This window comes from Coregonus clupeaformis, chromosome 23 (assembly GCF_020615455.1).
Source record: "Coregonus clupeaformis isolate EN_2021a chromosome 23, ASM2061545v1, whole genome shotgun sequence".
Taxonomy (NCBI): Eukaryota; Metazoa; Chordata; class Actinopteri; order Salmoniformes; family Salmonidae; genus Coregonus; species Coregonus clupeaformis.
In genome coordinates this window covers 26,145,890-26,153,777 of record NC_059214.1, presented here as the reverse complement: position 1 = coordinate 26,153,777, position 7,888 = coordinate 26,145,890, and the positions used below count along the sequence as shown (strand labels likewise).

The window sequence follows — 7,888 nt, the reverse complement described above, 5'->3', positions numbered from 1 at the left end:
GATTTTTTATGAATTTATTTGCAAATTATGGTGGAAAATAAGTATTTGGTCAATAACAAAAGTTTCTCAATACTTTGTTATATACCCTTTGTTGGCAATGACACAGGTCAAACATTTTCTGTAAGTCTTCACAAGGTTTTCACACACTGTTGCTAGTATTTTGGCCCATTCCTCCATGCAGATCTCCTCTAGAGCAGTGATGTTTTGGGTCTGTCGCTGGGCAACACCGACTTTCAACTCCCTCCAAAGATTTTCTATGGGGTTGAGATCTGGAGACTGGCTAGGCCACTCCAGGACCTTGAAATGCTTCTTACGAAGCCACTCCTTCGTTGCCCAGGCGGTGTGTTTGGGATCATTGTCATGCTGAAAGACCCAGCCACGTTTCATCTTCAATGCCCTTGCTGATGGAAGGAGGTTTTCATTCAAAATCTCACAATACATGGCCCCATTCATTCTTTCCTTTACACGGATCAGTCGTCCTGGTCCCTTTGCAGAAAAACAGCCCCAAAGCATGATGTTTCCACCCCCATGCTTCACAGTAAGTATGGTGTTCTTTGGATGCAACTCAGCATTCTTTGTCCTCCAAACACAACAAGTTTTTACCAAAAAGTTATATTTTGGTTTCATCTGACCATATGACATTCTCCCAATCCTCTCTTGACGTGTACCTATGATGAAAATTACAGGCCTCTCTCATATTTTTAAGTGGGAGAACTTGCACAATTGGTGGCTGACTAAATAAAAAAAATCCCCACTGTACCATTAAAATTATAGACTGATCATTTTTTTGTCAGTGGGCAAACGTACAAAATCAGCAGGGGATCAAATACTTTTTTCCCTCACTGTAAGGTCCCACAGTTGACAGTGCACGTCAGAGCAAAAACCAAGCCATGAGGTCGAAGGAATTGTCCGTAGAGCTCCGAGACAGGATTGTGTTGAGGCACAGATCTGGGGAAGGGTACCAAAAAATGTCTGCAGCATTGAAGGTCCCCAAGAACACAGTGGCCTCCATCATACTTAAATGGAAGAAGTTTGAAACCACCAAGACTCTTCCTAGAGCTGACCGCCCGGCCAAACGGAGCAATTGGGGGAGAAGGGCCTTGGTCAGGGAGGTGACCAAGAACCCGATGGTCACTCTGACAGAGCTCCAGAGTTCCTCTGTGGAGATGGGAGAACATTCCAGAAGGACAACCATCTCTGCAGCACTCCACCAATCAGGCATTTATGGTAGACTGTGGCCAGACGGAAGTCACTCCTCAGTAAAAGGCACATGACAACCCGCTTGGAGTTTGTCAAAAGGCACCTAAAGGACTCTCAGACCATGAGAAACAAGATTCTCTGGTGTGATGAAACCAAGATAACCTGGCACCATCCCTACGGTGAAGCATGGTGGTGGCAGAATCATGCTGTGGGGATGTTTTTCAGTGGCAGGGACTGGGAGGCAAGTCAGGATCGAGGGAAAGATGAACAGAGCAAAGTACAGAGAGATCCTTGATGAAAACCTGCTCCAGAGTGCTCAGGACCTCAGACTGGGGTGAAGGTTCACCTTCCAACAGGACAACGACCCTAAACACACAGCCAAGAAAAAGCAGGAGTGGCTTCGGGACAAGTCTCTGAATGTCCTTGAGTGGCCCAGCCAGAGCCCAGACTTGAACCCGATCGAACATCTCTGGAGAGACCTAAATATAGCTGTGCAGCGACGCTCCCAATCCAACATCACAGAGCTTGAGAGGATCTGCAGCGAAGAATGGGAGTAACTCCCCAAATACAGGTGTGCCAAGCTTGTAGCGTCTGTAATCGCTGCCAAAGGTGCTTCAACAAAGTACTGAGTAAAGGGTCTGAATACTTATGTAAATGTGATATTTCCGTTTTTTATTTTGTATACATTTGCAAAATGTGGAAAAAGTTGAGGGGTCTGAATACTTTCCAAATGCACTGTATATGGAGAGAGAGAGAGTGCAAGAGAGAGAAAGAGAAAAAGAGAGAGGTGGAAAAACTGGTGGTTTGAATATGAGCATACTCAGCACATAACAACGTGCTTCAAAGTTCACTTGTTTGTGTATTGGTTTGTGTGGGGGGATGTTGAGGTTTGAAGAGCTTGTGCCATTGTCTGAAGAGGAATATTTTAGGTTGAAAAGGGTCATGGGCAAGAGCAATGAGTGGTGCTCTAAAGCTGGGTAATTCATGTATTTGCTCTTGTTTATCATGAATATACTGTACATTTGCAGATCACTAGTATCCGGGCACTCAATTACACATTTGATTATTTTATTGGCTCAGAAGGTAAAGTCAGAGAGGACATCAACAAATTTGCTGTAAGGAAGGGCATTGTCTGAGTGCTCAGCCTCAAATCGATACCCTTTGCTAGGCTTTAGCTAACCTGATCTTTACTAACGCACCGAGAAGCCAGCAGGGAAAAAAGAAGACCATTGGAACACAGACCCTTGTGTCCCATGTTGACCTAACCAGAGCAGCGACTGTTACCTCCCAGGGAATTGAATTCACTCCACCAACTCTATGTTTGTTCCAAAGGGCACCCTATACCCTTTATAGTGCATTACTTTTGACCAATGCCCTGGTCAAAACTATTGCATAGGGAATAGGGTGCCATTTGGGATACCTACTGTGTCCCTGGGCAGACTTCGCTCAGCGCCTCCAACCCCACGGGAATTAGAATCCGCCGTGGCTAACTTTGAAGAAACTTGTCTTTTATCTGTAACCCTGAAGACAGCCCTGGCTAGAACAGATGTAGAATGTTTTTCACAAGTTTTCATGTTTCACGAAGGAAGTAATATAAGGATGGTGATAAGGATATATGAGAATATGACATTACAGTACGAGTACTCTTCTGAAATTCTTCTCAAATAAGTACTCTTCTCAAATTGTCAAAATGCTTGCCACCACCTGTCCTGTCAAAATACTGCTGTCTACTTTTCATTATCTGTATGCAAAACATCTGAAATTTTTTCTGTAATTTAAAAAACACTTGTTATAGAAACACACACACACACACAAAGATTTTACCTGGGTGGTTTTAATTCTTGGCATCTTCTCCCGGCCTGCTCTTGACTGCACTCACCTTACAATGACTATCTGACTTCAGCATGGCTGCCTCTCCATAGATTCCAGAGCCAGAGAGCAACTGACTAGTTACATAAAAATAAAAAAAAGTTTCAATTCATTGACTTTTCTCATGATAGCATCAACATATAATAGTTTTCATATGTTTTTGTCCACACCTTGTGGCTAGCTAGCTAGTGATAGGACAAGATTCGATGTCACTAATTTGTTCCGTGTAGCTTAGTTGGTAGAGCATGGCGCTTGCAACGGCAGGGTTGTGGGTTCGATTCCCATGGGGGGCCAGTATGAAAATGTATGCACTCACTAACTGTAAGTCGCTCTGGATAAGAGCGTCTGCTAAATGACTAAAAATGTAAAAATGTTCCACTCTGCATCCCCCAGTCTTGAATGTGGCAATGCTTTCCATTGTCTACATCATGGAAAATTGACATTAAAAGAAACCTAAACGTCCGTTGTCTGTCACGAATGTTGAATACAATTATATTTTAACTTACTCTGCCGACTGTCCGTGGGGTTGATCCTTCACCTGGTCGAAACTTGAGACAAAATATCCACAGGACAGTATTATTAAAGGCCCAGTGCCGTCAGAAATGTGATTTTCCTGTGTTTTATATATATTTACAGACTATGAGGTTGTAATAATACTGTGAAAATTATGATAATGCCTGTCAAAGTCGCGTCAATTCAAATCTGGTATTAGGAACAAAAGAGGTCAACACGACTTCTAAGATATACTAGTTATTTTAATTAATGCAAAAACCTTCAATGGTAAATATGATGTTTCGTATATACGGGCTCTCTGAGATACCTCACAGGGCACCCCAGAGAACTAACACATTGTTTCAGATCCAATACTCAAATACTCTGACAGAGAAAGTTTCCCACTTCTCTGCTGGCCAATCAGAGTAAAGGACTGAGTGTGGTTTAAACTTTACTCAGCCAATCCGTTGATGCACCCCTGTTGCCAGCCTCTTCTGTTACCAGGCATACGTTCATCATAACAACCTGTCATAGTGAGAAGAGCCAGCTCCCTTAGACATCATTCCTACGTCCAAGGAAGGTTCACAGATCACAAAGAACCAGTATAGTGTCGTATCGCGTAAGTGCTGGCAATTATTGCTGATAAACAAAGGAGTCCGCTCATACTGAACTTTGATCATAAGGTTTATTCGTATCACAAGCTTTCAGCATAAGTTACAGGTGACATGCCCACCCGGAGAGCGACGCCTCAGATTGCAATGGCCGCTCTGACTCCCTCTTTGTCTTGCTCATACTTATAAACAATGCAAACAGATGGGTTGCTCCCTCTTCTGGCCAATCACCAGTCTCCCCTGGGGCGTCACCCTCCAACCGGCTACATTTGAACTAAGATAAACAACATTCCATTTCTTCATGAAAAACATTTAACAAAGGCATAATCCTAATACACGACAATAGTCTAGCATTTGGAGACACAATCCTTATCTCATTTTACCCCCTAAAACAGCTCTTCACATCAATCACAGCCTGCCAGGTGTCACAGCCTACATTAGCCCAGTCAAGAATGCATTCTTTCTAAGTTAGTCATCCCATCAATTTAGGAGAATAATAAATCCCCAATATGCCCTTATAGTGTAAGAGCTGTTTGAAAAGACCGCCTGAAATGTCAGCCTCTTTTGGTGGGATGGTTTTGGCCTGCCTGGTGACATCAGCATACGGTAAAAAAGTGAGTTCCAAACCTCTCTGCCAATAACAGCTAGTTTTCCCCTCACCACTCAGACCACTCCCAGACAGTCCTAGCAAAATCATGGCTTGAGAAATTGCTCTTTGCTAAGAAGGTTTTGTTGTTTCTTTTTGATCATTTCTATTGAAAATAATAATAGCAAGGCACTTAATTGTTACCCCAAAATGATTTGATATTGAAAAAAAAACGACTGCATTGGACCTTTAAACCGACTTCAAAAAATGGGTCTCTGTGTATGGCAATCAAGATGTGTTTGCGCATGACCTAAGGCACGTGTACAAGACAGAAGTACATGCACGCAATGAATGCATACTAACGAAGTCTTGCAGGTGTTTACATGGGTTTGCGCATGTGCCAGGTGAAATTTCAATTGCAGTACTGACACTCTAAAAAGTTGGGGAAATAACACTTTTCTGTGGACAACCGGTCGGGTAGAGTACATTCAAATTAAATGTTATTCAACATTCTGGCTTTCCAAATTCTGCAGAGTTTTGTTTGACTATACCAAGAATTGGTATCATAGTCTGGCAACCTCCCCCTATCTGTCAGTCAGTTGCAGACGCGCTGCCTCCCCCTCGCTCGCATGTTGCCGACTGACTGGAAATAGAAACAAATATACACACCGCTAAATAACAACCTAACGCTGCCGGTAAGGACAATTTAATGGTTTATAAATGTAACGTGTTAACTATTTTATTGAATATTGTGTGAACGTAATTAGCGCAGCTAAGTTAGCTAGCAGCTAGCTAGTTAAACGGCGTCCAATGGTGAGAAAGGCAATGTTGACGAAGCTTTGGCCTAGTTGAAAGACTAGCTAGCTATCTAGCTAACCTGACGAATAAAAGCAAGGGATTCTTCCTGACAAGTTTTTTTGTAAGCACGTGTCATGCGGACATAGTCGTTAAAAAAAAAATATAAAAAATTGACTTTGTTACACTGGTAACTAACCTTTGTAACTTAGTCAGCTAACTGTTATTTTACATAATTAGTTAGTTAGCTATGTGGCTAGCTAGCATATGCTCGCTAACCATGTGAGGCCTGCCATAATCGCGTTCTGCGGCGCTAGTAAGGCAAGGGGGCGGTAACGTTAGGTGGCTAGGTTAGGTAGTTAGCCAAAAGCTGCCTTTGCAAGCCATCAGTTGGCCCCTTTTGTAGCTAGTGTCAGTGCACAATGACCTAACTACGAGTTAGTTATTTAGCTAGTTACATGTAGCAATACTGTCTGAATAAAACAGTCGCGGTAGATGTGGCCTGATCGAGATGCTAGCAAAGTTCATATTTAACAAGTTCATGCTCTTTGAAACTACTGACTCGCGCAAGTTAGCCGGTTGGGTTCAATTTTGTAATGCGATGAAAGATAGCTAAGTGAGCTTTCATGTTTGGCGGAGAGCTTGCAGCACTAGCTGAGTGGGTGATTCTCGTGAAACCAGTTTTAACCATGGCATTAACCAATTGAGTTAGTTGATTGTTGCATTGTGGTTTTCTATCATTCTGAAGACTAAGATGTCTAGTTTATTTAAGCAATAAGGCCCAAGGGGGTGGGGGTATATGGCCAATATACCACGGCTAAGGGCTGTTTAAGTGCTACACAACGCAGAGTGCCTGGATACAGCCCTTAGCCTTGATATCCGAGGTGCCTTATTGCTATTATAAACTGGTTACTAACATCATTAGAGCAGTAAAAAGAAATGCTTTGTCATACCCATGGTATATGGTCTGATATATCACGTATGCCAGCATTCAGGGATCAAACCACCCAGATTATATGCACATTATACAATGGGTGTGTCTAATCCTGAATGTTGATTGGTTAAAATGGCCTTCCAGCTGGTGTCTATTCAACAAGTTACAGCCGGCTAAATCTATGACGTTAAAATGCCTATTTACTCTGTTCCATCTGACTGCGCAATCCACTGTATCATCAGTCCAGCCAGGCTCTTTATAAACTTGATCTCCACTATAAAAAGCATGTAGACATTATCTCACATTTCTTTTAGACTAACATTTAGTTTTCAACAGTGGAGATTTGTATAAACCTTGCTGTCTGTCTCTCCGACATTTGCAACATTGTTTCAATATTCAAATTCGATCTCCAGCTGTCCCATAGTAATGAACGGGTCGGGACGAGACAGACAGGCAGGCAGCGTTTCTCAGCTAGTTGAAATCATGAATCAGCTGGCATATACAGGTAAAAGTCAGTAAATTAGAATATTTTGAAAAACTTGATTTATTTCAGTAATTGCATTCAAAAGGTGTAACTTGTACATTATATTTATTCATTGCACACAGACTGATGCATTCAAATGTTTATTTCATTTAATTTTGATGATTTGAAGTGGCAACAAATGAAAATCCAAAATTCCGTGTGTCACAAAATTAGAATATTGTGTAAGGGTTACATTTTGAAGACACCTGGTGCCACAAACTAATCAGCTGATTAACTCAAAACACCTGCAAAGGGCTTTAAATGGTCTCTCAGTCCAGTTCTGAAGCCTACACAAACATGGGGAAGACTTCAGATTTGACAGCTGTCCAAAAGGCGACCATCGACACATTGCACAAGGAGGGAAAGACACAAAAGGTTATTGCAGAAGAGGCTGGCTGTTCTCAGAGCTCTGTGTCCAAACACATTAATAGAGAGGCAAAGGGAAGGAAAAACTGTGGTCAGAAAAAGTGTACAAGCGATAGGGATCACCGCGCCCTAGTCAAGATTGTGAAAAAAACCCATTCAAAAATGTGGGGGAGATTCACAAGGAGTGGACAGCTGCTGGAGTCAGGGCTTCAAGATCCACCACCAAGAGACGCTTGAAAGACATGGGTTTCAACTGCCGCATACCTCGTGTCAAGCCACTGTTGACCAAGAAACAGCGCGAAAAGCGTCTCACCTGGGCTAAGGAAAAAAAAGAGCTGGACTGCTGCTGAGTGGTCTAAAGTCATGTTTTCTGACGAAAGCAAATTTTGCATTTCCTTTGGAAATCGAGGTCCCAGAGTCTGGAGGAAGACAGGAGAGGCACAGGATCCACGTTGCCTGAAGTCTAGTGTAAAGTTTCCACCATCAGTGATGGTTTGGGGTGCCATGTCATC

At 42.5% G+C, this 7,888-nt stretch overlaps 1 protein-coding gene across 1 annotated transcript in view; it reads left to right on the top strand.

The window, feature by feature from the left end:
• The first annotated feature begins 5,355 nt into the window (after positions 1-5,355).
• LOC121536700 (R3H domain-containing protein 1-like) overlaps positions 5,356-7,888 on the top strand; it is a 70,636-nt gene continuing 68,103 nt past the window's right edge. The window contains exon 1 of the mRNA XM_041844144.2: positions 5,356-5,453. The gene's annotated coding sequence lies outside the window, so the exon portion shown is untranslated. The remainder of the gene's footprint in view (positions 5,454-7,888) is intronic.